Genomic DNA, 8,402 nt, shown 5'->3' on the forward strand with positions numbered 1-8,402 from the left:
AAACTTTACCTTTTCTGCATTCACTGATAAAGATCACACAATGAATGTTGAGCATCAGTGTGGTTCATCTCTCAGCAGTATTAAAATCCATTAATGATCCGTGTTTTGAATATAACAAATTTAAAGATCTGTATCAAAAGTACCAAACTTTAAATAACCTGTATTTACACACTACATAGTATATCCTTAACAAAAGTACTTTGTAAATTACAATTTGCACGTGTGGTGTAAATGTTGTGTGTGCAGTTCGACTGCCTCGTAATTTCACAAAGAATTTAATGATGGTATTGAAATCAATCTTAATTAGTGGTATTTTATAGGCCTATATCAGTTATGCAATACTGGTTTAACAAGTGATTTGTTTTGATATTCAGCAAACAGCCAATGACTCATTTGAATGTTTTTACTTGAGTTCCACTTGGCTGATGTATGTTGTGTTTATGTCATCTTAAATTCATCCCCATTAAATTCTTCATCACAACCGAACTCACAAGAGACTTATTAATGCTTCCATTTGTTTGTTTTGTGCGATGGAGTGATTGAGTAAATGGCCATAATATGCAGACCCATTATGTTTCCTCAACAAGTGTGTGGTTGATATCATTTCTATTCCAGGTCTTGTGGAAAGTCTTTATCCTCTTCACATGAAAAACACGTCTTTTTTGACCCACCACAGCATATCGGCCTCAACACCTCAGTGGACATTTTCGGTGGTCTTTGGCTAAGATGAGTACCTTTATCATATTCCTTATTCTGTAATGTTACTGCCATTTCTGCCGTATGCATACTGTGTGCATAGTATGGAAATATTCTATGCATAGAATCCCAGGATGACCTGGGGCACGTTCAAGCTCAAACCGGCGCGCAACATTTTGCTAGAGTTTCCGGGTTGAACGACATGTTTCCTGGAAACAGTGTGCAACGGGTTTGAGATACGTTTTCTCTTGTTTGGTGGGCCTGTCAAAAATGCCCAATCAGCAACAACATGCATATAAACTACAGTGTATTAAAGAAACAGCTCATAAATGTAATTAATATCAAAATAAATTCACAAGAGCAAGTATATTGTTTGCACATGTTTATTTACATTAATGGCAAAATAACTTAAATAATAAGAGCACAAGTATAGATCTGGAACTTCTTTAAGTCTGTCTAAATATCATTTAGTAATTGCAATGTCTTCTGGTCCATATCCTTTCCTTAGGAAGGTGTGCTAGACACTGATTAATGTAACATAAAAATACTATAGCCTACTTATATATTTTGCTATTGTAGTGATACTTTCATAAACTTTCATAAACATAAAGGCAAATGTTGGATCACAATTAGGGATGCACCGATACCGGTATCGGTATCGGGCCCGATACCAAGCTCGTGTAGCCTACTTGCACTCGTAAAAATACCCCCGATACCAAAGACCGACAACTCGCGTGAAGTAACTGACAGAATTGTCCGTGCACAGAGACACCGGCGGCAGCAACAAAAACAATGTCAGTCTCAGGGGTGTGGAAATACTTTAAAATTAATGATGACAACCCACACATTGCGAACTGCATGCTTTCAATCACAATTCGTTATCGATTAGTGAAGGTGGGATAGGCGGAATCGCGCTAAATGGCACAGACCAGAAGCACTCTCTCGCGTGCGCGCTCTCTCTTTCTTGCGCGCGGTTATGGCTTAAGTCGACGTAAACGTTTGGGTGAAAACAGGATATATGTGTCAGTATCCGTGGATTCGGTCTTAAAGGGACCGTAGCCTATAATTGTCATTAATGTTAATAAAACAACAAAAGATGTTAAATAAATGTATACATGGTAAATAAACCTATAAAACAAGTTAATTTAATTTGCATCTCTATAGTATTTGTTGTATTGTTTGTAATTCTTTTTATATAACAACAGTTATATATATTGGTAATTATGCCCTTTGAAGGTTATTGGACACTGTGAAATTTTTTTTCTTTAAGTTTGTGACAAGCACATAAAAATTATTACTTTTTTCATTAGAGTAATAATAAAGAAGCTGTTCTAAATTCATTAGTCTCACTGTGTTGTGCTTGGAAAAACTGCAACATCACCAAAAAAAAAAAAAAAGAGAGAGAGAGAGAGAGAGAGAGAGAAATTAATAAATGTATAGGTATCGGTATCGTTGAGTACCAGAAAAAAGTATCGGTACTCGTACTCGGTCCTTAAAAAATGGTGTTGGTGCATCCCTAATCACAATAATTTTCTCTTTTGTTCTCTTTTATTCTGGACGGCAAGGGCAGTAACTGTAACATCGAACGTATTTTGCAGTATTAAACACATATTTATACCGATTTCATCAGGCTCCGAAAATTCTTCAAAAAGAACACAAAGAATGGCCTTCTCAGCTGCCATAGTTGCAACTCTTGCGTCATCAGAATGGGGTGTTCAACGCACCCTTTTCCGTTTAAAAAAACGTTTTGCAATGTTTTGTCGGGGCTGAACGCAGCCCTGTACTGCCAAAATGTGTTGTATACAACAGAGCACACTGAACTGGGTACTGTTTCCCAGAATGCAATGCACAAAACATTTTATTTTGTTCTTCTCATAATTTGAAATGGATTGTATGTTTTAACAAAATTGTATTAAAAATGCTATATACTTATTTTTTATTTCCAAGATGATAACTTGACATGCAGAATCAAGCATGCACATGATGAGGTCATGCGATTTACTATTTAATTTTCACTTAGAAATTTCTAGTAACTTTCACTAATAATTACAAGAAAAAGCAAGTATCGCATTGAATTAAACATAAAATTTTGGAGTAGAAAAAAATGAAATGGTATTTTCTTGTAAAACGTACTCTTAATTATCTTTATTTACAACCTTGAAAAGTCTTTTTTTTCCTAATACAGTGTGCTACTGTTTGGAATGTTTATTGTTACATAATATAGTTACATGATACATATTGTTTGACTTTTTTTAATTAAAGTGCCCCTATTATGGATTTTTGAAAATTACCTTTCATGTAGTGTGTAACATAAGTGAATGAAAACATCCTGTGAAGTTTTAAATCTGAAAGTGCACCGTATATAAAGTTATTGTCTCTCAAAAGTAAGAGTCGACTCTGAGTCAATTAAACAAGTCGTTTGTAAAACGAATTCCAAGCTGTTTTGTTGTGACGTCACAACGAAACATTAGCATATTGCCCGTCCACATATTGCACGCGCAGACACCAGGGAAAATTAATTTTTTCAACAGCAGTACCAGAGATTATATATTATAGAGAGATGTTGTGTAATCTATTGGGTAATGGCCTCTGGTCTCCTTTCCTGCGTACCGCCACAGCTGGAGCGTTAGCATTAAGCCGTTACGCTTTTTTGGCTAAAGGTTGCAGACTTGCCTTCCAGGGGCTTTGGCAGTACAATCTTTTGTTGTGTTCCTGTCATTTTGCTGACAACTGCTTCTCAAACCTCGGGAAGTTTAACGTAGGATTCACAAAACATTTGGTCTTAAAATATGGATCAATGCCCAGTTTATTTGGACCAGCTTGCTCCTCTGAATCTCAACCTGTAAGTATGATTAATAATTGATGTTTATATTTTCTAGCGATCGTTCAAAATTGGTAGTTTTGTATGTTATGTTGTGTAACATACACACTAGTCTGTATGTCTTGCGCTAACCAGCTAACTCACCAGCTAACTCCTTTTCACATTTCCGGGTTTCACAGAAGCAGAAGTCGTCATAGTTGGGTAAAATTTTATAGCGGTGAATGAGAGAATACATTAAATATATTTTTTGTGTTTCCATTTGCTCAAATAGCAAAAGAAAAACTCCACAATAGTGTTTTCACAACTTTCATAAACAGGAAAAAAATAGAGAGCTTTGCCGGATTTACGATATTGATGACCATTAAAAACGCGTCATCACAGTCCGTGAAAAGGGTCTATTTAGATGTGGATCCAATATTGTCTAAAAATGTGTTGATTAATGCAGCTTGTCTGTCTTATTACTTGGAGTAATGATCAAGGGTGGAGCACGACTTTTGTTTACAAAGTCTAATGCATTTTCAGCTATTCATGTTTGTGCTCGGCTAACGTGGGAGTTTACAACATACAAAACAAACTGTTTTTTTCCTCTGTGTTTTTATTATTACAGTAGTATGGAGCTCTATCTGTATTGTAACAGGATGTTAAGATGCTAGTCCGCGCTAACTAGTTGAAGTATTCTCTCTGTAAACAGTAAACATAATGTCAAACAATGATACAGCCATTTTTTACTTTGTTAATAGTTATGACGAAATAGTCTGTACACATCTGGCCTAAATGTTTATCTTGTGTTAGAGGTTTTCAGCTTCGCTTGGCATTCTGATACAGTTCCCACAGGTGCACCTACATAAAGTATAACAGTGACGCTGCTATCACGTCTTATGAATAACGTAAACTAAAGTGACACTTACCATATAGAAACGTTCTACTCTAGTCGTGATTGTGAATCAGTTTCTGGTTGATCGACTACTTCAGACGTTTTATAGTCGAACTCTGGCTCGAATTGAAAGGAGGGGTTTAGAGAGACTGATTCATTGAACTGCTTCTAACAAATCGTTTACAAAACATTGAGAACTGAGGTGAAATTAAATATATATTATGAGAAAACAAAAGTGTTTTTTGACCTTGCATGCATGTAAACCTGTTGTAGGAGACTCCCAAAACAATATTAGGAACTTTAAAAAAGGCATAATAGGGGCACTTTAATACAGTTTGCAGTATATGTAAAGTAAGCTGTAAAGACTATTCTATTGTAAACATAACCAGTTTATTAGGGCCCGAGCACCGATGGTGTGAGGACCCTATTGTAATTGCTCGGCCAATTATTCTTCTTCTCTGAAATGAATCCCATTTTTGAGGGCCTAAATGTGCTCAAAAACTCATGAAACTTTGCACACGCGTCAGAAGTGGTAAAAATATACATCTGATATGGGTCTCAGAATTAGGTGTGACAAAATGGCTCGATAGCGCCACCTACAAAATTTCAATTAAGCGCCCCTTGCGCTACGTTTCACGTACAGGTATGAAATTCGGTAGACACATGTATCAGCCCAATGCCTACAAAAAAGCTCCTGGGTGCAAAATCTGTAAACCCAACAGGAAGTCAGATATTTTGAATTTTCTCTGCAAAATTTTGGCAGTTTTTGCCATTTCCAGACGTTGTACTTTAACGAACTCTTCATAGAGCTTTAATCAGATCAACATCATATTTCTAAAGGCCTTTGTGACGTTAAATTGCGAAGATCTAGACTTTTCACCGAAGGGCGTGTCTGTGGCATCATGACAAAGTTTAATGTTTCGCCATTAAACAGGAAGTTGTTGTAACTCGGGCATACAATGTCCGATCTGCCCCAAACTTCACATGTGTGACAAGAGTCCTGGCTTGAACACATCTGTTCCACAAACCACAATTTACGTATGCTAATGTTATATTTGTTTTTTTTGCAGAACTCCAAGGGGAGGTCAAACACTCATTTGCATGTTATTGAATGAGAATCCGCAGCATACTGTACGTGTTTCAATATCCTGTTCTAATGGGACTTCAGGGGAGTTGATAACTGAAATGTTTGCTTCCTCTGAGCAGGTGTGATTATTTAACATCCGTTTATGACAGACCAAGGGTTTGACAAAGTATTTTACATTAGAACATAGATCATTTGAATCTGTCATCTCCATATATACAGTTTATTTCTCTGACTTATTGTAGTTCATGTACTTTCACTGTTTTATTTCACGTAGCAAAAAATGAATTGGGAAAACAGTTATAACACAATGCCATGAAGAAAACAAAATGCAAGTCTTTAGAAAAGCATTACTGCATGAATGAATGTTGTGAACTTGCACTGTGAAAATATCTCAGTATTTCTCATTTTTAAGCAAATATTTGGTAGATCTAGACTTTTCAGGCGTGTCTGTGGCATCATGACAAAGTTTAATGTTTCGCCATTAAACAGGAAGTTGTTGTAACTCGGGCATACAATGTCCGATCTGAGCCAATCTTCACATGTGTGACAAGAGTCCTGGCTTGAACACATCTACATGGCTATATTCAGTTACAGTCATAGCGCCACCTGCAGGCAACATGAAATGACATGTTTTACACTGTGATTAACTCCTCATAGAGATTTAACCAAAACCACATCATATATGGTCAGTCTAATCTTAAGACTTTAATGATGTTAAATTGTAAAGATCTTGAGTTTTCTTTGAAGGACGTGTCCGTGGCGGCCTGACAAAGTCTGATGTTTCGCCATGAAAGAGGAAGCTGTTGTAACTCAGGCATACAATGTCCGATCTGCCCCAAACTTCACATGTGTGATCAGAGTCCTGGCCTAAAGACATCTATATGCCAATATTCAGTTAGTCATAGCACCACCTGCTGGCAACAGGAAATGGCATGCTTTACACTGTAATTCACTACCAAAAAAACATTTAAACATGCCATAAAGTACCAAACATACTAGAAACATGTTAAATCATGCAACACTCTGCTAAGTGCTAATGTATGCGATTAACGCCATGAAACAGGAAGTTGTTGTAACTCAGGCATACAATGTCCAATCTGCTCCAATCTTCACATGTTCGATAATAGTCCTGGCCTGAAGACATCTACATGAAAATATTCAGTTACAGTCAAAGTGCCACCTGCTGGCAGCAGGAAGTGTGCCACTTTGAAATGACTTTGCCATAATTCTTCTGTATTTTCTCGCTTACATGAATATCACCCACTGTTCACTGTTTTCCTGAGGCCAACGGGTGGCGGTGAGCCCGGGTGCGAGGGCCCTTTCATCGCTGCTTGCAGCTTTAATTTCTTAGTTGAATCAGCTTTGCACTGTGTAATGTTACAAGTTGCTAACTTAAAGGTACTGTTGTGTTTGATTGGCAATAATTGTGTGATTTCTCCTGCCTGTTCCACAAACCACAATTTACGTATGCTAATGTTATATTTGTTTTTTTGCAGAACTCCAAGGGGAGGTCAAACACTCATTTGCATGTTATTGAATGAGAATCCGCAGCATACTGTACGTGTTTCAATATCCTGTTCTAATGGGACTTCAGGGGAGTTGATAACTGAAATGTTTGCTTCCTCTGAGCAGGTGTGATTATTTAACATCCGTTTATGACAGACCAAGGGTTTGACAAAGTATTTTACATTAGAACATAGATCATTTGAATCTGTCATCTCCATATATACAGTTTATTTCTCTGACTTATTGTAGTTCATGTACTTTCACTGTTTTATTTCACGTAGCAAAAAATGAATTGGGAAAACAGTTATAACACAATGCCATGAAGAAAACAAAATGCAAGTCTTTAGAAAAGCATTACTGCATGAATGAATGTTGTGAACTTGCACTGTGAAAATATCTCAGTATTTCTCATTTTTAAGCAAATATTTGGTAAATCTTATATAAATATTTTTGATTCTTAATTTTCTTTTCTGTCATACTCAAATTCTTGTTAATTGAGCGTCAGCCACGCAGCAAAAATAGACTTGGCGCCGAAACCCCTGCTTCACTGCTGCTTACGCGATGCTCCTGCTTGACGCTTACGCACTGCTCCTGCTGCCAGTGTGAATGCACTTATTGATTAACACGCACGCCAAAAAAAATATGCACTGCTCACACGCTGCTTACGCTTGCAGTATGCAACCGGCATAAGGCTGAACACCGTTGCTGACAATCCTCATTTTGGCTGCATGAGATTCTCCAGCTTTGTTGTTGTTGAGCATCCGAAGCGTGAGCTGTTAAACCTCCGCCCTCTTCTGGAAAGGGGGCCGGGAGCAGCAGCTCATTTGCATTTAAAGGGACACACAAAAATGGCGTGTTTTGCTCACACCCAAATAGGGGCAAATTTGACAAGCTATAATAAATAAACTGTGGGGTATTTTTAGCTGAAGCTTCACAGACACATTCTGGAGACACCAGAGACTTATATCACATCTTGTGAAAAGGGGCATAATAGGTCCCCTTTAATGGAAGAATTTTGAAACAACCAGGACTTTTCCTAGAGCTGGTCTCCTTGCCAAACTGAGCAATCGATGTAGAAGGGCCTTGGTTAGAGTGGTGACCAAGAAGCTGATGGTCACTCTGGTTGAGCTCCATGATCATATATATGGAGATGGGACAAACTTACAGAAGGACAAACATCACGGCAACACTCCACCGATCTGGGCTTTATGGCAGAGTGGGCAGATGTAAGCCTCTCCTTGGTGAGGACACATGACAACCCACTTAGAATTTGCAAAAAAGCACCTAAATGACTCTCTCAGACTGTGAGAAACAATATTCTCTGATGAACCGCAGTTCCAGGCATCATGTCCGGAGGAAACTAGGCACTGCTCATCACCTGCACACTACCATCCCAAGAGTAAAGTGTGGTAAAGCCG

The sequence above is a fragment of the Ctenopharyngodon idella genome, chromosome 2 (assembly GCF_019924925.1).
Source record: "Ctenopharyngodon idella isolate HZGC_01 chromosome 2, HZGC01, whole genome shotgun sequence".
Classification (NCBI taxonomy): domain Eukaryota; kingdom Metazoa; phylum Chordata; class Actinopteri; order Cypriniformes; family Xenocyprididae; genus Ctenopharyngodon; species Ctenopharyngodon idella.